The sequence below is a fragment of the Haliotis rubra genome, unplaced genomic scaffold, assembly GCF_003918875.1.
Source record: "Haliotis rubra isolate DU_JTF1 unplaced genomic scaffold, ASM391887v1 Scf957, whole genome shotgun sequence".
In the NCBI taxonomy this organism is placed as follows: domain Eukaryota; kingdom Metazoa; phylum Mollusca; class Gastropoda; order Lepetellida; family Haliotidae; genus Haliotis; species Haliotis rubra.
The window spans coordinates 115573-136754 of NW_025767698.1; the positions used below are offsets into that span (position 1 = coordinate 115573).

The 21182-nt window shown below is 42.4% G+C and overlaps 1 pseudogene; it reads left to right on the forward strand.

The window, feature by feature from the left end:
• Nucleotides 1-21182, forward strand: part of LOC124265021 — a 126340-nt pseudogene that overhangs the window by 8516 nt on the left and 96642 nt on the right.

The following is a 21182-nucleotide window of genomic DNA, read 5'->3' on the forward strand; positions in this document are numbered from 1 at the left end:
GTTGGGCGAGCACTGGAGTCCCGTATACGGCATTATATCCTTTTTATTTAGGTCCTATTCTTCAAAATTACGCTGTGTATGGATTTGGCAATAACTACTATGTATTATATGTAAAAAATTTGTAAAAATTATTTGTATTTGTGTCATAATTTCATCGTTATGTAACTTTGTTTACATTTCATGAAATCTTGCAGTGTTTGCAGGCACAGGTTATCCGTGGCTGATCCTCACCCCCAATGCCCTTCGTGCATAAAACCATGTTCTTCCAGCTTGCGCTGTACTTATTGTGTTGATTTATCAAATCTACAATTTAATCAATATTTGTCTTATATCTATAGACGTGCCATGGATCGGGTGAGGAAGTCATCTCAAGTCACGGCTGATAAAACAGGAGATCAGCCTGCAAACCGTATGTTGCTTGCTACTGCTGAAATTCATAATACTGGTGCTATGTTGAGTACGTTGCAGGGGCAGTCTGCTGGTACGGGGGCCAAGAAGAGATCGGCTACAACGCAGTTGACTCCGACTCAAGCTAAGAAAAAGACGTCATCTTCTTCTACGTCGCAGAAGAAAGCATCTGTTACCAGATCGGAGGGTAAATCTACGCGGCCTAGTAAGTCAACGCATCAGAAATCCTTCAACGAAGAGATATTACCTCCGCATGAAGTAGACGTTTTTGATGATCCCCCGTTACTTCTACCCGAAGTACCTACGAGATCGGCGACTCAATCGACTTCCACGACTACTAGATCGTCTCCTGCAACGGTCACAGCAGGCCAGCTGTTTGACGAACTACCACCAACTTCTCAACGGAGTGAAGTCGAGGCACACAACTCATCAGCGTTCGCGAACGCTTCTTCTACACCGCAGCAGCTTCAATCAACGCAGAACTTGATCCGGGTGAATTTATGAGACAATTCACCAACCAGATGATGGCCATGATGGAACGTAGGTTCGAGGAAGAAGCGAAGGCTCGGCGAAGCCTCTCATCTACTGACATCGTGCGCAAACCTACGGACCTGCGCGAACCTACGGACCTGCGCGAACCTACTCCTCATAGAACTACGTCTCAAGACTACGTTGGCGAACGTACACCTTTGCGAAGGTCTCCACAGTCGGACGACTCTGTCATCTTGGAGGAGGATAGAAGACATGAGATGCCTACTCACCGTTCTACATCTGCGAACCCTCAACGTTCGAGAACATCGAAGGATCCATCTCCTACACCTAGCCGTTCTAGATCGAGATCTCATATCTCTCACAGACGTTCGCGAAGTCACTCATCACGAGACAGAGGTTCGCGAAGAGAAGGCTCACATCACAGAGGTTCGCGAAGGGATACATCTAGCGACAGAGGTTCGCGAAGAGTAGGCTCACGTCACAGAGGTTCGAGAAGAGATGAATCCACAGATAGAGGTTCGCGAAGAGAGGACTCTCAAGATAGACGTTCGCGAAGGGAGGAATCTTCAGTTCGCGAAAGGATGATGGAGGTTCGAGAAGGGATACAGGTTCGCAGAAGGATGATTCGCGGAGGCATAGCTCTACCGATCAGGAGATAACTGATGAATAACCAGACTTCGTCTTCCCGGACTCAGAGGTTACAGCTTGGATAGCCAATGGTTTGAACTTGGAGTCTCCTTCTAAGGATATAGATGAAGTCTACACTTATAAGATGCGTAATGACGACTTTGACTCGGTGACTATTCCTCTGATTGAACCTATATCCAAGGTACCTTCTAACCTACGCACAGCTTTGAGAAAGCTGCAGACATCTACAAGGTTCGAGAACTCTCAGATCTACAGGCAGATAACAGCAACGCAGACATCTACAGGGTTCGCGAACCCTTACATCAACAGGGTTAACGAACCCTTACATCAACAGGCAGGATGTTGACGTCGACTCTATTACCATAAGGCTGAATAAAACGAAGCAATGATGAAAACGGATGGTTTTGTCAGAGTTTATAACTCAACAAAAAGATCTACAACATGTGCGATCTCTACAGTTTACAGCCTGCACAACTCTACAACCTGCACAAACCTTATACCTGTATAGGTTCAGTTTCGGACGACAACCTACTTGATGAAAGGAATCCCTTCATCTACACGGATGCTGAGGTCTTATACCGGGTAGCAGATGGCCTGCGGATATTGTCGTTCACTCACTCACTCCAACCCAACAGAGACGTACTGCATATACGCTGATGACTTCGACTCCAATATGATATCACCTATGAAGCCGATATCTCAAGTACTGGAGAACCTCAAGGCGACCTTTGTAAAGGGCTTAAGGTTAACAACGCCTTCAAGAATCCTTGAACGGACGTACAGATGATATTATTAACACTCGTCACTCAGCGTGGGGATTAGGATTTTATATCCTATCAACTAGATTCAACATCGGTATTTCTTCAAGATCCATACAGACATACGTCTCGACAGCCTCCTTCGTCATGCTGGTTTATATTATCCACAATGGGAATACGTGATTTATATCACTGAACAAGATTTTACACTTGGAGCAACCCTTATTCAAGAGGTTTATATGAGCGGCGTAGAATTACGCACGCTTTTACTCAACCAACTAATTGCACCAGATTTTATGGAGGCCAACTTGCTACAACACCGGTGACATCATGCTTGGAAGCTGATTGGTCCACGTCAGACAACGCCTCCCACTGACAGAGCAGGCACCAGCAAGTTTACTGACTTGTAAACAAACCCGTGGTATGGGGAATACTTCATCGGCAGCCTTGGAAACAGTATACAACTATGGCCTGTTATCATCATGGGAATCTAATAGATGTCTAGCCTTGACAGCAGCATAAACGATGTTTATTTTGGAAGTTGTCGCTGATAAAAGTTGGTATGAGTACCTGTCCCCTGCGATGCTACACTGGAGCCAGCCTTGCTATAAATAGACAACGCTTCGATGTATGCTGATCAACACAGATCGCCTGCATATATAAGGGGAAGAATGATGTATCATCACTGCAATCAGAGGTTAGCACTTCCAATGGAACGTCCTACCGTTTGGAATATCGTCGGCTCTATGATTATTCATACGAATAACCAAGCCTATCGGCACCTATCTGCAGCATCGAGGTCTACGCAGTGCCGGTTATCTGGACGACGGCATACAGGTTCTTCAAAGTGCCAATCAACTCAGACAGCAGCTGAACTTCACAATTAAGTTGCTCACGCAACTAGGATGGCTAGTGAACCTGATGAAGTTGGAGTTAGAATCAAACAAGATCTTCAATTGCTGGGAATAAGAATTATCACAACACAGAATCGAATTGTGGTCCCAGAAGATCATTGGGTCAAGATACAAGCCATGATTCCACAAGCAGTCATCTCTCCGTTAACACTACGAACATGGCAATGTCTACTCGGTCTACTAACCTCGGCGCAGGACTTGACTCGCACAGGAAGGTTACAACTAAGGCCGCTGCAACGGTTCCTGACAAAACATCTGGACAGCGTCGACCCTATCTTGCTGCCAGACAATCTTAAGAGGTACCTACTTTGGTGGACCCACAGGTTGAACGTCTGCGGAGGGACCTATTTACAAGAGCCAGCCTTCGACACACATCTCTACGTAGACGCATCGATACAAGGTTGGGGTGCACATCTCAACAATCAAGTTGCATCAAGGAAGTGGTCCAAAACAGAGCAGCATCTTCACATCAATCTGCTGGAGATGAAAGCTGTGATCAACGCCTTACAACTATGGTCGAGCTCGCTGATCAACAGAATGCTGATGGTCCACACAGACAACTCTACAGTGGCATTCTCCATAAATCGGCAAGGATCTACAAGATCACCAAGCCTACTACAGCTCACATTCCAGTTGTTTGACATCACGGAGGAGGCAAACATCTGGATAAAGGCATGTCACATACCCGGAGCCAAGAACGTGCTTGCAGACGCTCTCTCCGACCACTGCACCCGTCACCTACGGAATGGATGCTCCATCCAGAAGCATTTCGGCTCATCATAAGGGAAATAGGATCCCCATGCATAGACCTGTTTGCCACGAGGTTCAACAAACAACTACAGACGTTTGTCTCACCAGTTCCAGATCCTCAAGCCTGGGCAACAGATGCACTGAACATATCATGGGAAGGACTAAACGCTTATGCGTTTCCACCACTGATATTACTACCAAAAGTACTGTTGAAGATCAAACAGACACAGGCGCTACAACTGACTTTGGTCGCGCCATACTGGCCAGTGAGAGTATGGTTCCTAGACCTAATAGAAGATCTCGGAAGTCCAACAATCAAGTTACCAGATTGGCCGAACCTACTCATACATCCGCACACCAAGCAAGTCCACGGGAACCCAACACTGTTCCAGCTACACGTGTGGACCGTATCAAAACATGTTTGAAGAAAAGAGGATACTCCGCCAGGGCAGCCAAGGCAGTAACGCTAGCGTTACGCAGATCTACTCGTAACCTGTATGATGACAAGTGGCTGAAGTTTGAGACTTATGCAAGGCGGAAAGGCTTCATTGCTATGAAAGCTACTCATCCTCAAGTGGCGGAATACCTGTGTCATCTTAGACAGACTAGACATCTGAAAGGTTCGACATTATCTACATACCTCGCTGCCATCAGTACAGTGATTACCATGAAAACAGGCATCAAGTTGACGAAAGTACCAGAATTACTTGCTCTGCTGAGATCTTTTAAACTGGAGGACCAGCAAAAGAAGTTCAGAGCTCCGGCCTGGGATCTGAATGTAATTCTACGTCATCTTACAAGTGATGCCTACGAACCTCTAGACCAGACTACCTTCGAGCTGCTGACACAGAAGACTCTGTTCCTGCTTGTGCTAGCCACGGCAGCTCAGATATCAGAGATACATGCGCTGGACTTTGGTCGAACCAGATTCGACACGGGCAACATGCTGCAGTTCATCTAGGACTTAGATGGGACTTCATTGCCAAGAACCAACTACCTGGTCAGCCAGATAGACAGTTCCACGTACCAGCGCTATCTACAATCCTCGGACCAGAGGATATAGAGGACCTATCCTTGTGTCCGGTCAGAGCCCTGAAGATATATCTTCAAAAGACTAAGACAAGGAGACAAAAATTCAAGCGCCTGTTCATCCCATTATCCACAGAGACATCAGCAGAAGTCTCAAGAACGACGATATCGTTCTGGATGAGAGCCGTCATATTGAGAGCCTATAAAGCAGCAGGACTAGAACCTCCTAGAGCTTCCAACCCACACGAAGTCAGAGCACTGGCGTCAACATTGGCTCTGCACGGAAATTGCTCTATATCAGCAATTATGGAGGGCTGCTTTTGGAAGTCGGATACAGTGTTTGCCAACCACTACCTCCGAGACATAGCCACTGAAGACGTCTCAGGCATTCACCAATTTGGGCCTCTCGTTGTAGCACAGCAACTAACGGTTCCTCAAAGGCGCTGAGTTGGAAAATCTCACCCTTTATCACGTTGACTTGTTGATAACTTTTACTAAGGAAAAGTATTAGTTTGAAAGTCCATGCGCACAGTCTAGGACAGACTAGCATGAGTGATTAAAGATCCTGTACGGGTAAAGATCTTACCTGTACGTGAAGGGGTCGCAACTCATTTATGATAAAGATCTTATCATAATCTATGGGTTGTTATAAGATATCTAGTAATAAGAAGATACTAGTTTATCTGAAGCCACATGAATCAAGATGATTCAACTTGTCTGAGATGGAAGTAAGACAAGAAAGTGGTCCCCCGAGTTATAACGGAAGTTGGAAGAATAGGATCTCGGAAATGCCGCTTCGCAGTTCCCATGGGGGGGATACAGGACGTATCTAAGGACAGCTGATGAATCCAGGAAGTGGCTTGACCCACCACCAATCCGTCGGATTCTATAAGCAAAAGATCATGAGTCAGGATAAGAAAAAATATGTAATTTTTCAAGTAAAATTGATATTTTTATACTTATCCTGACTCATGACAAGAAGCCCTCCCAACCTCCCCGCTGGAAACACTTGGATTTCACAGCAGATCCAAGTGCATGGGCAGAAAAATCAGGAGAGAGTGACAAGTAAGGCTGGTCACATGACTGTTTGCGCAGGAAAAGGGAGGCGGGAAAAGGGAGGTAACTCGTGGGTGAGTGTATTTTTACGTCCGCTTCGGGAACTTCAAGGGATTCAAGTGTTCCACTACCATTAAAAGCAAGGGAAAGGGAGATAAGCAAAAAGATCATGAGTCAGGATAAGTATAAAAATATCAATTTTACTTGAAAAATTACATTATGTATGAATAGTGAAAGATCATAATAAGGTTATGTTCTTGTGATTACGTCATCTGAAAGGGGATTGGTAGTGTCTCTCTCCAAAACAAGCTCTTTCAGTCAACATAAAGGGTGGAATCACTTCAACAAGCCATTGTAATTTCAAATTGCTTTTTTATGCACTTTGATATCTAAGTTTGATTCTAAGTTTCAAATCTTCAAAATCATTCTCTTAATTTCTAAGGGTTTGGGCTGGTCTATTATTTGAAATAGGTAACAGGCAGGAGATTAGCAGTGCACTGGACCATGAAGTTTGTTTTTATAAGCTGTAGGGGTTATAAGCTGTAGGGGTTATGGGAGGTTACCATCTATGTTGATAGCTGGCTCTAACCGGGGTCTCATCTTCAGGAATGTCCCTGATGTCCTCTAACTTTAAGCATTAATATTTTATGTCATTCAGCAAATTACTATGAGAATCCAAGTAGCCTACTGCCATGGCCGAGCACCTCTATATATTGGGCAGGGATAGGAATGCAATGTTTCTAAGGGTGCCACAAGGGCAGATAAATTAGGTGTGCCTTTCTAAAAATAAGTGTGCTCATACCTATTGATGATCGAATTTAAATCTTTGAATGGCATTTAGAAGTGGAATGCATAAAGTGCATTCAAAACATAATTTTGAAAAGGCCATAAATATAGACATAACAGTGTGTCTTGTGCCTGTAGATTGAAACATCCACCTCAATAGTTTTTGTAAGGTGTTATCAATGACACGATTTTCACATGAGTAGTTTTTAATAATTCTGTCTTTTTAACCAGCCCTAGATACAACAATGCATTGGTTTTTTTCAGATGATACTACAGTTGGTGTTGGTGTGTTGTGCTATACCCTGCATAGCAGCCGGTAATACGCTGTTCTTTAAACCACATGCAGCCGTCATTCAAAAACTTCACCTGTCCAGACCAAACCCAGTGCCCAGTTGGAAACACTTGCTGTCAGACTACACAGAACCAGTTTGGATGTTGCCCCTATAAAAATGTAAGCATGTTCACAGATTTATTTTGACCTCAGAGGCTGATATTTAGCCCCCAATTTCAAGATTGATTCCCAAATTGAAATTCAATTTTTCCAAATTCATTCTATTTTCAGTCAGTGTGTGTGTGTGTGTGTGTGTGTGTCTTTGAAATGCTGATTTTCAGTTTCTACTTTTGTTTGTATGTTGTTTAATGCCACACTCAGCAATATTCCAGCTACATAGTGGCGGTTTGTAAATAATCATGTGTCTGTACCAGACAATCCAGTGATCAAAAGCATGGGCATTGATTTACGCAGTTGGGACACGATGACATGTGTCAACCAAGTCCGCGAGCCATATGACAAGCATGGGTTGCTGAAGATCAATTCTAACCTGGATCTTCACAGGTTTCAAATTCTTCCACAAAAACTGTTTTCGCTTCGTGGACAGAGTCACTGAAGCGGTCGCCACTCCATTAGTGGTTGATTGATTCATAGCTTCAATTCGCATGGAGACTCGTTAAGGCTTCAAATAGTGCCTCCATATGGCTGGAATAGTGCCAATGATTTAATGATACAGTCGGTGAAAATATATTGTATTATCTATCCAATTGCAGGACATCTGGTATTTAAGACGTGTGTGTTAAACTACATCTTACTGTCAAAACATTTCATATGTATTCCAATTACTGACACAGTGAAAATAATTCTTGTAAACATCATGTGATTGCAAACATGCAACTGTAGACATGATTCATGGCAACAGGTATCGTCTCGGGCATGTTCCTGTTCGATTGTATCTCTTATCCTCCAGAATGTTTTTAAAGAGATTTCAAAGAGGTTTTAACATGGTTTCAACATTTGGTGAAAGACAATTTTTATGATTGAAGACAACATTTAATGTCAGTTATGTTCTGGGCTGGGCATGGATCACCTGACACTTATACTTTACAATCTGTGCACATTAGGGGTGAGACTGTATGCTCTTACCACGGTACGATACGTATTGCGGTATAAGGCCTTCGGTTCGGTATATGAAATGTGATCATATTGCAGAAAATTGATGACAAGAGCCAATAACATGGGAAAATAATGATTCGATTTCTATTAGGGATGTCACGACGATCATACATAAGTTTCATGAATCAATGCGTATCACGATACCCATGTCACGATTCAATACATATCACGATACCTATTTTCACGGAATTATTGCATAAATTTAGTTACATTTTGAACATTAATATTTCATATTTTATAATTGTCCATGAAAAGATCAACAGTTTTTATTCTGAGATTAAAAAGTTCTAATTTCCCATCTTTGTGCATGAAAAAGAATCATTTATAACTCGCATAACATCAAAAATCATGATCGTGATGATACAATTGCAAAACGTAAACGATGCATAAACATACCGGTATTTAAACTGATACTGTCAAAACTAAATATCGATACAGTTTTGAATGTATCGATAATTGTATCGTCTTAGAAGAAGTATCGATGCATCGATGTATCAATGTATTGTGGCATCCCTAATTTCTATACATTTTAGAAACATTTAGAAAGGTTAATAAAATGATGGTACGAAAACCGAAAATGCTGAATTGTTGGATTGCATTATGGTATACCGAACCCGAAGGCAAAATACTGCTGTTCCACTAACACCACGGTATACCGTTTCACCCCTTGTGCACGTCAAATATTTTATGGTTGCTTTTTCCTTTCCATGTTGCAGGTAAATATGACATACATAGAGAATACTACACGAGGTCTCATTACATACGAATTATACGAAACGAGTGTCCTTCCTATGGTATCTGACCGATCGAAAGCGAGGTCAGATAACATAGGAAGGTCACGAGTTGCGTATAATTCGTATGTAATGAGACCAAGTGTGGTATTTTATTTATTACCCACGTCTTACATGCATTAAATTGACAAAATAGCATATTTTTGTTATTTTTTGGTTTAAAACCGAAACCGGTTTCATAAAGAGGTTGCGGAAGAGTTTTGTACTGTAGTACAATATTTGCATGACGTCACACTATAATGACGTCACTGCCTTAGTAACCGACGCCACGATGCATGTCAGTTGTCATCGCCCGCATACAGCCTCCTACAGTAAACTGCTCTCAGAAAGCACCCCGTTTCTTGGTTTGCAGTTGCTTCATTCGGCTAACATCACTGGTGGAAACATTGCGTTTGTGTTTTTCCACAGATATAATGTCTCAGTTCGACAATTAAACAGCGACATGGCAACGTTCGCAATGTTTACATTCCCACGATGCATTTAAGTTATAGAATGAATGAATTCACGTGTTCGTTATGAATGAAAAAATAGTTATGTCAGAATGAGACCTAATTGAGAGGTCATCGGTTATCCAATCAAATTGTTAGAATCTCAGGTCAAGTCGTTACGAAACAGGTCAACGCGATACGACACTCGTGTGACGTACGAGATTAGTATGCAACTACCCATACGTTGACCACGTGGGTAATAAATAGTTATGGCCTGTAAAGTATTGACTGTAAATATGGCCATCCAATGTTGACCCATAAATTATTGAAGATTATGTTGCTAAAACCAAATTCTGTCTGCAGGCGGTTTGTTGTTCAGACGGTGTTCACTGCTGCCAGTCAGGAGCCACTTGCCATCCTAGCGGGGTCGGCTGTCTCCACCAGCAGACTCCGGAACACCCCCCTAAACCCATCAGGACTGACACGGTGAAGGGGGACCTCGAGGTCTTGGGGACAGAGTGGTGTCCAGACAAGGAGGTCATGTGTTCCAAAGGAAAGACCTGCTGTCAGGGACAGAACCAGGAGTATGCATGCTGTCCGTTTCCCGAGGTAGGTACCCTGACTGCAGCTGTGGAACAAAATACATTGCGTGTACTGTTTAAATGTTTTCAGCACAGGTCTCGGATTCAAGATTGGATGGTAAGAAATGGCTGAACATGCACGGTCTGAGGGGACTGAATTGCCAAAAAGGCAAGGTTCTCAAATTATTAACCAGAACCAGGGGTGGAAATAACCCATTGCCCGACGCCCGAGTCCAGTGTTTTTTTCTGTCGGGCAAGCAAATTTGTATATCACACTGTACCGGTGTCCAGTTGATATTCCAATGTTAATTATGTTGTTTATTTTAAAAAATCAACAAGAAAACGTCCGGTATAGTGGAAAAATTATCAGGGCAAGTGATTTTACATGTGCCACTGTACCGGAGTACACTAGCAATTTTAAAGTTATTTCCACCCCTGAGAACAAGTGTCTAAGTTTCCCGATTCACAAAGCGTTCATAGCTTTACAAGCTGTCATAAGTGTATAATTTATCATAGGATTACGAATGATGTAGTGCTACAAACGCTTTGTGGATAGGACCCCTGGAGACACAAATGTAGGGACAAACATACTGCATCCTGGGAGATGCCAATAAGCCTACAGAGTACCAACAGCGCATCAAGAAAATTTTGGATGTCTGTTATTTCTTCCATCATGGCCAGTGATTGCCGCTTCTTCATGATGGCCGCTGTCCTTGTGACCATTCCTTCCAGGTTGAGAAGTATTTATCTAAACATACAGTGCAATACACCATTTCCATGCAGTACCTTGCTGCTTGAAAGGCCCCTTGAAATTCATTATTGGTGGCTCCCTGAACCGAACCTTTCTAAGTTAAGGTCATGTGGATGTTAAACTACACCCTACTGTCAAAATATTTCCTGTGTATGCCAATTACTGACACAGTGAAAATAATTCTTGAATTTGCTGAAAGTGATTGTAAAGATGCGACTGTAAACATGATTCATGCCAACAGGTATCGTCTCAGGCATATTCCTCCTTGATTGTATCGGCATATCCTCCAGACATTTTTAAAGATATTTCCAAAGAGTCATTAGGCCAGACCAATTTTATTTCTTGTTTTATGGATCTGCCTGTCGTAATTTTTTCAAGAATAAGAAAAAAATAAAAGTTAATTTTCCCCGCTCAAAAAATAAAATCCTAATGTTTTATTGGTGAAACATGTAAATCGTACCGGGATTTTCCGGAAAGCCGCCCAGGGCTGTAAAATGGAAATTTGGGGAAAATTTGGGGGAAAATGGACCATATAACCGCCCGGGCGATAATTCAGAAATAAAATAATTCAATAGTCGGGAACTAAAATCAAGTTTCATCCCGATTAGATATCGTGTAGATGCACGCAAAATGTTGCCAAAATGAAATCTTCGCAATTCAACATGCAGTAGTCATAGCAAAGTAACGATGTTTCGAGGAAATCATTAAATAAATTGAATAAACTAATGAATAAAATCAACAACAGCATTCATGAAAGTTGTCAAACGTACATATAAAATTACTATTTCCATCTTTTTGTGCGATCATGTAATGTAAGTCAAGTCACTGACATCTCGGCTCTCGCCGCCTCAATCTTCACGCTCGGACACAATGTTTAATGCGAAAATATATGCATGAAGCATTTTGGTCACAGGTCATAACCTAGCACGATACGTCCAATAAGTTCCATAATTTACGTATAGGTAGCGATTTCTTGCTCAATATGTTCAGAATAGCATTATTTTACCCAAAACTTTCGTCTAAATCTAAAAGTTTTCGTTTACGAGGACGGTATCCATTGCCGTAATATGATTGGCTGCCTTAGGTCACGTGTCTGATTTTGACCAATCACGACCCTTATAGCAGACTGTGGCGAAAAAGCGTCATTAGAAACCAATCTTTATCCAATAAAATCGCTTCTTACAACTGTGAAAATACTCTCGACAAGGGTACAGTGATATTGTTGATGTTCAGAGCTTTCGAACGATACCCGACATCAAACGATTCGCCTCGCATGTTATTCATACGAAGCTTCAAAATGGGGTATTTTCCGTTGTTGTGTCATGTTACGAGCGGAAAGCTACTGATATCGGGAAATAGGCGACCATACATATTATTTAAAAAATCTTTTTATAATAATTTTCTGATTACGTAAAAATGAAAATATAAAGGAAAAAGGCACGGGCATGTTATGACATGTCACAAATGGAAAAGAATCGCCATAGCTTTTGCTTCTTTCGTGGTTTATCTGGACATTATAAATGTAAGCTTGCATTTTCACATAAATAACTTACTGTGAAGTTTACTGTGAATTTTATTTCTAAATAGCAGTAATGACAAAAATGTTCATGACATCAAGTTTTAATCATGAATTTCCATTTTACATATAATTCTACAATATATATGGACACATATCTCACTGTGAGCTAGGTTTGTAAATATCTCACTAATGGATATGGACTTGCATGAACATGTCTCACTGATAACTGCAACTTGGATAGTCTCAATGTGCACTGCAGGCGACATATTTGAATTTAAATGTCTTTTATGGTCTTGCTGTAGTTATGAATGATTACATCTCACGGTAGGGACCATTCAATTTATCTGGCTGGATCTGGTTTGCATGGGCATATCCAACATAAGGTGATAGATTGGACCAGTGTACAGTATGCATGTGTACAGTATGTTCAGCATTTGTGGGCTGAAGATTTGAATTCAGATGTCGCCCAATGCTACCAACATAATGGACATATCCTGCCACTGTGTATATCCTCACAAGGCATGCTGCAGTTTGTTGTTTGTTCTTTAATGCCTCGCTCAGCAAAATGCCAGCTATATGGCGGCGGGCTGTAAATAATCGAGTTTGGACCAGACAGTCAGTGATCAACAGCATGAGCATTGATCTACGCAATTGGGATTTGATGATGCGTCAACCAAGTCTGTGAGCCTGACCACCTGATCCCGTTAGTCGCCTCTTACGACAAGCATTGAATGCCACTTCTAACCCAGATCTTCACAGGAACAGCATGCTGCAGTGTTTACAATGTATATTAAGGCTCTTGGCTTTGGTGCAACGTTTGCAGGCAACAGCTTTACACTCTGCTCACACTCACCTGCAGCTTGTTATCGACATGTTTCACTGTTAAACTGAATGACAGTATTTCACTGGAGACCACAGGCTTCTTCAAGATGTCTCACTTCGGGCTACAGATATGTTTTAACATTTTCATGGTGCTCAATGTTTATGTGTTTCTGGTAGGCTGTATGCTGTCGTGACCACGCCCACTGTTGTCCGGAGGGTAATACCTGTGACATGGCCACTAAGTCGTGTCAGAAGGGGGGCATGGTCACAGCGTGGATGGAGAAGACATCAGCCATTAGAAAGGATGTTGGTGACATCCAGTGTGATGCCACACATGAGTGTGTGGACGGGGACACCTGCTGTATGATGGCCAACCACCAGTGGGGATGCTGTCCTATGCCTCAGGTGAGACTCATGGCTGTGTCGGTCTCTAGCATGTGGTGTGTTGGCAACACCTGTGTGAACCTCTGGCCAGACAGAAGCATGTGATATATGATGGCCAAAGTCTTAGAGATTATTGTCTCACACTGATGTTAGTCTGTTGTTTGTGGGAAGTGGATCTTGTAATAGATCCATGCTCAGCTCTCTGCTTTTACTTGATATTTTCAGAGAGCTTGGACTCACACGATGTGAAGTGTCATCTGAAATGTAGGGAACACTCTGCACAATTCATAACCAGCCACCGCATGATGCAGTTGGCTTCAAAAATATTAATGCAATATAGGGCATTATACACCTCAAACCAGTCATCTTGTCTTGCAACTGAAGAATAGAGAGATGTTATATAATGCTTCCCTTCCCAGGCTGTGTGCTGCTCGATGGTGCCCACTGCTGCCCCAATGGGACCACATGTGACATGCCACATGGCAAATGTAATGCAGCAGGGGGCGTGTCTGTTCCTTGGCTCAAGAAACGTCCAGCAATAAAGAAAGTGAAGGATGTAATGTGTGACCCTAGTCATTTCTGTCCAGGCAACGACACATGTTGTAAACGATTGGATGGAACATGGGGATGTTGCTCCTTTCCTAAGGTGATTACTGCATGGAGGTACAAGCTGGCCACACCTGGCATGTTGTTGGATCAGTCGGTCGTGATTAACAATCACTTCAGTGTAAACTTTGGCAGTATAATTATCTTGATATAATTTGGACAGGATGCAGATTATAATTGAGCATGGCCATATTGCATGCAGAATCTGTAGATGGACACAGCTTAGTTTGAGTCTTTCGATGAACACCTCTTAGGATGAGTCTGTAGATGAACACCTCTTAGGATGAGTCTGTAGATGAACACCTCTTAGGACGAGTATGTAGATGAACACATCTTATGATGAGTATGTAGATGAACACATCTTAGGACGAGTATGTAGATGAACACATCTTAAGATGAGTATGTAGATGGACACACCTTAGGATGAGTATGTAGATGAACACATCTTAGGATGAGTATGTAGATGGACACATCTTAGGATGAGTATGTAGATGAGGACATCTTAGGATGAGTGTGTAGATGCACACATCTTAGGATGAGTCTGTAGATGCACACATCTAAGGATGAGTGTGTAGATGAACACATCTTAGGATGAGTGTGTAGATGGACACATCTTAGGATGAATATGTAGGTGGACACCTCTTAGGACACACACCTTAGATGGATTAGGATGTAGATGAACACATCTTAGGATGAGTATGTAGATGGACACATCTTAGGATGAGTATGTAGATGAGGACATCTTAGGATGAGTATGTAGATGCACACATCTTAGGATGAGTCTGTAGATGCACACATCGTAGGATGAGTGTGTAGATGCACACATCTTAGGATGAGTCTGTAGATGCACACATCTAAGGATGAGTGTGTAGATGAACACATCTTAGGATGAGTGTGTAGATGGACACATCTTAGGATGAATATGTAGATGGACACACCTTAGGATGAGTATGTAGATGAACACATCTTAGGATGAGTCTCTAGATGCACACGTCGTAGGATGAGTGTGTAGATGCACACATCTTAGGATGAGTCTGTAGATGCACACATCTTAGGATGAGTATGTAGATGAGGACATCTTAGGATGAGTGTGTAGATGGACCCATCTTAGGATGAGTCTTCAGATGCAGACATCTTTGAATGAGTGTGTAGATGAACATTTCTTAGGACGAGTCTCTAGATGAACACATCTTAGGATGAGTGTGTAGATGAACACATCTTTTGATGAGTCTCTAGATGGACACACCTTAGGATAAGTATGTAGATGAACACATCTTAGGATGAGTCTCTAGATGGACACACCTTAGGATAAGTATGTAGATGAACACATCTTAGGATGAGTCTTCAGATGCAGACATCTTAGGATGAGTATGTAGATAGACACATCTTAGGATGGGTATGTAGATAGATGCATCTTTGGATGAGTCTGTAGATGAACACATTTTAGGATGAGTCTGTAGATGGACACATTTTAGGATGAGTCTGTAGATGGACACATCTTTGGATGAGTCTAGATGCACACATCTTAGGATGAGTCTCTAGATGAACACATCGTAGGATGAGTGTGTAGATTGAAACACCTTAGGATGAGTGTGTAGATACACACATCTTAGGATGAGTGTAGATGCACACATCTTAGGATGAGTCTGTAGATGAACACATCTTAGGATGAGTCTGTAGATGAACACATCTTAGGATGAGTATGTAGATGAACACATCTTAGGATGAGTGTGTAGATACACACATCTTAGGATGAGTCTGTAGATGCACACATCTTAGGATGAGTGTAGATAGAAACATCTTAGGATGAGTGTGTAGATGAACACATCTTAGGATGAGTCTCTAGATGAACACATCGTAGGATGAGTGTGTAGATTGAAACACCTTAGGATGAGTGTGTAGATACACACATCTTAGGATGAGTGTGTAGATGCACACATCTTAGGATGAGTGTGTAGATGAACACATCTTAGGATGAGTGTGTAGATGAACACATCTTAGGATGAGTATGTAGATGAACACATCTTAGGATGAGTGTGTAGATACACACATCTTAGGATGAGTGTAGATACACACATCTTAGGATGAGTGTGTAGATGCACACATCTTAGGATGAGTCTCTAGCTGCACACATCTTAGGATGAGTGTGTAGATGGACATATCTCATTGTAAGCCTCTCCATAGGAGATGATCCTTAGTGACTGTGTACATTGGACATGTGTCTCTAGAAGCTGAACATTTGCTTGCATTACTCTGTTCAGTGAGGACTGTAAATGTTGATGGCCACCTTCATTGAAGGCAATGGATATGTATCACCACACCAGGATCACAAATGCATATCAAGGATACAGTCCACTGTGTTTATACCAAGTACCTGTCTCTAGAAAATTGACATCATGTGGAGTTCATTGTGTAACTCACTTCCTTACTTACTCAGTAGCTAGTCGTCTGGTATGAGAGCACCACAAAGACCCACAGATGTTATATAATGCTTCCCTTCCCCAGGCTGTGTGCTGCTCCGATGGCTTCCACTGCTGCCCTAATGGGACCACATGTGACATGCCACATGGCAAATGTAATGCAGCAGGGCGCGTGTCTGTTCCTTGGCTCAAGAAACGTCCAGCAATAAAGAAAGTGAAGGATGTAATGTGTGACCCTAGTCATTTCTGTCCAGGCAACGACACGTGTTGTAAACGATTGGATGGAACATGGGGATGTTGCCCCTTCCTAAGGTGATTACTGCATGGAGGTACAAGCTGGCCACACTTGGCATGTTGTTGGATCAGACGGTCGTGATTAACAATGTTATTGTAGCCAAAGGCTTCAGTTATATTTGTCTTATTGACGGAATGCAGATAATAAGTGAGCATGGACACATTGCATGCAAAGTCTTTTGATCGACACATCTATCTGTAAGTCTTTTGATCGACACATCTATCTGTAAGTCTTTTGATCGACACATCTATCTGTAAGTCTTTTGATCGACACATCTATCTGTAAGTCTTTTGATGATCTGTAAGTCTTTTGATCGACACATCTATCTGTAAGTCTTTTGATCGACACATCTATCTGTAAGTCTTTTGATCGACACATCTATCTGTAAGTCTTTTGATAGACACATCTATCTGTAAGTCTTTTGATAGACACATGTCGCTGAAATTTTATGGACAGACATATCTCGCTGTTTGTCCACAGATAGACTTCTAATATGTGTATAGACACATGTCACTGAATGTCAATTGATAGACAAATCTCACTGTATGTCCATGGATGGACCAATCACATCAGTAGTCTCTGTATATACTCATCTCACTGTACGTCTATGGATGGACACTTCACTCCAAAATCTGTGGAAGTTTGCATCTCTCAGTTGGCCTTGTGTTGACATATCACAACATAGTTTGATAAAGATCACGTTGATCTGAATGGAGTGGACACTTCTCACTGGAGGCTGAACATATGCATGTATTAAGATATTTCAATAAAGGCCGTAAATATCCAATACCACATCCTGACGATGGCCACACATGCATGTTCACATCTTGCAGGAAGCCAAAGATCTTCAGCCTTGATACATGCACGGACATATCTCACAGAAAGATGCTGCCAATATGCATGAACATGATGCTGTGGAGGTATTAAGTCTAAACCACATACATATAAGGTGATGTTTCTGTTGACATATTCTCTGGTAGGCTGTATGCTGTCGTGACCACGCCCACTGTTGTCCGGAGGGTAATACCTGTGACATGGCCACTAAGTCGTGTCAGAAGGGGGGCGTGGTCACAGCGTGGATGGAGAAGACATCAGCCATTAGAAAGGATGTTGGTGACATCCAGTGTGATGCCACACATGAGTGTGTGGACGGGACACCTGCTGTATGATGGCCAACCACCAGTGGGGATGCTGTCCTATGCCTCAGGTGAGACTCATGGCTGTGTCGGTCTCTAGCATGTGGTGTGTTGGCAACACCTGTGTGAACCTCAGGCCAGACGAAGCATGTGATATATGATGGCCAAAGTCTTGTTGTTGTCACACACTGATGTTAGTCTGTTGTTTGTGGAAGTGGATCTTGTAATAGATCCATGCTCAGCTCTCTGCTTTTACTTGATATTTTCAGAGAGCTTGGACTCACACGATGTGAAGTGTCATCTGAAATGTAGAGAACACTCTGCACAATTCATAACCAGCCACGCGATGATGCAGTTGGCTTCAAAAAATATTAATGCAATATAGGGCATTATACACCTCAAACCAGTCATCTTGTCTTGCAACTGAAGAATAGAGAGATGTTATATAATGCTTCCCTTCCCCAGGCTGTGTGCTGCTCCGATGGCGCCCACTGCTGCCCCAATGGGACCACATGTGACATGCCACATGGCAAATGTAATGCAGCAGGGCGTGGTCTGTTCCTTGGCTCAAGAAACGTCCAGCAATAAAGAAAGTGAAGGATGTAATGTGTGACCCTAGTCATTTCTGTCCAGGCAACGACACGTGTTGTAAACGATTGGATGGAACATGGGGATGTTGCCCCTTTCCTAAGGTGATTACTGCATGGAGGTACAAGCTGGCCACACTTGGCATGTTGTTGGATCAGTCGGTCGTGATTAACAATGTTATTGTAGCCAAAGGCTTCAGTTATATTTGTCTTATTGACGGAATGCAGATAATAAGTGAGCATGGACACATTGCATGCAAAGTCTTTTGATCGACACATCTATCTGTAAGTCTTTTGATCGACACATCTATCTGTAAGTCTTTTGATCGACACATCTATCTGTAAGTCTTTTGATCGACACATCTATCTGTAAGTCTTTTGATCGACACATCTATCTGTAAGTCTTTTGATCGACACATCTATCTGTAAGTCTTTTGATAGACACATCTATCTGTAAGTCTTTTGATCGACACATCTATCTGTAAGTCTTTTGATCGACACATCTATCTGTAAGTCTTTTGATCGACACATCTATCTGTAAGTCTTTTGATAGACACATCTATCTGTAAGTCTTTTGATAGACACATGTCGCTGAAATTTTATGGACAGACATATCTCGCTGTTTGTCCACAGATAGACTTCTAATATGTGTATAGACACATGTCACTGAATGTCAATTGATAGACAAATCTCACTGTATGTCCATGGATGGACCAATCACATCAGTAGTCTCTGTATATACTCATCTCACTGTACGTCTATGGATGGACACTTCACTCCAAAATCTGTGGAAGTTTGCATCTCTCAGTTGGCCTTGTGTTGACATATCACAACATAGTTTGATAAAGATCACGTTGATCTGAATGGAGTGGACACTTCTCACTGGAGGCTGAACATATGCATGTATTAAGATATTTCAATAAAGGCCGTAAATATCCAATACCACATCCTGACGAGGGCCACACATGCATGTTCACATCTTGCAGGAAGCCAAAGATCTTCAGCCTTGATACATGCACGGACATATCTCACAGAAAGATGCTGCCAATATGCATGAACATGATGCTGTGGATGTATTAAGTCTAAACCACATACATATAAGGTGATGTTTCTGTTGACATATTCTCTGGTAGGCTGTATGCTGTCGTGACCACGCCCACTGTTGTCCGGAGGGTAATACCTGTGACATGGCCACTAAGTCGTGTCAGAAGGGGGGCGTGGTCACAGCGTGGATGGAGAAGACATCAGCCATTAGAAAGGATGTTGGTGACATCCAGTGTGATGCCACACATGAGTGTGTGGACGGGGACACCTGCTGTATGATGGCCAACCACCAGTGGGGATGCTGTCCTATGTCTCAGGTGAGACTCATGGCTGTGTCGGTCTCTAGCATGTGGTGTGTTGGCAACACCTGTGTGAACCTCAGGCCAGACGAAGCATGTGATATATGATGGCCAATCTCTTGTTGTTGTCACACACTGATGTTAGTCTGTTGTTTGTGGGAAGTGGATCTTGTAATAGATCCATGCTCAGCTCTCTGCTTTTACTTGATATTTTCAGAGAGCTTGGACTCACACGATGTGAAGTGTCATCTGAAATGTAGGGAACACTCTGCACAATTCATAACCAGCCACCGCATGATGCAGTTGGCTTCAAAAATATTAATGCAATATAGGGCATTATACACCTCAAACCAGTCATCTTGTCTTGCAACTGAAGAATAGAGAGATGTTATATAATGCTTCCCTTCCCCAGGCTGTGTGCTGCTCCGATGGCGCCCACTGCTGCCCCAATGGGACCACATGTGACATGCCACATGGCAAATGTAATGCAGCAGGGGGCGTGTCTGTTCCTTGGCTCAAGAAACGTCCAGCAATAAAGAAAGTGAAGGATGTAATGTGTGACCCTAGTCATTTCTGTCCAGGCAACGACACGTGTTGTAAACGATTGGATGGAACATGGGGATGTTGCCCCCTTTCCTAAGGTGATTACTGCATGGAGGTACAAGCTGGCCACACTTGGCATGTTGTTGGATCAGTCGGTCGTGATTAACAATGTTATTGTAGCCAAAGGCTTCAGTTATATTTGTCTTATTGACGGAATGCAGATAATAAGTGAGCATGGACACATTGCATGCAAAGTCTTTTGATCGACACATCTATCTGTAAGTCTTTTGATCGACACATCTATCTGTAAGTCTTTTGATCGACACATCTATCTGTAAGTCTTTTGATCGACACATCTATCTGTAAGTCTTTTGATCGACACATCTATCTGTAAGTCTTTTGATAGACACATCTATCTGTAAGTCTTTTGATAGACACATGTCGCTGAAATTTTATGGACAGACATATCTCGCTGTTTGTCCACAGATAGACTTCTAATATGTGTATAGACACATGTCACTGAATGTCAATTGATAGACAAATCTCACTGTATGTCCATGGATGGACCAATCACATCAGTAGTCTCTGTATATACTCATCTCACTGTACGTCTATGGATGGACACTTCACTCCAAAATCTGTGGAAGTTTGCATCTCTCAGTTGGCCTTGTGTTGACATATCACAACA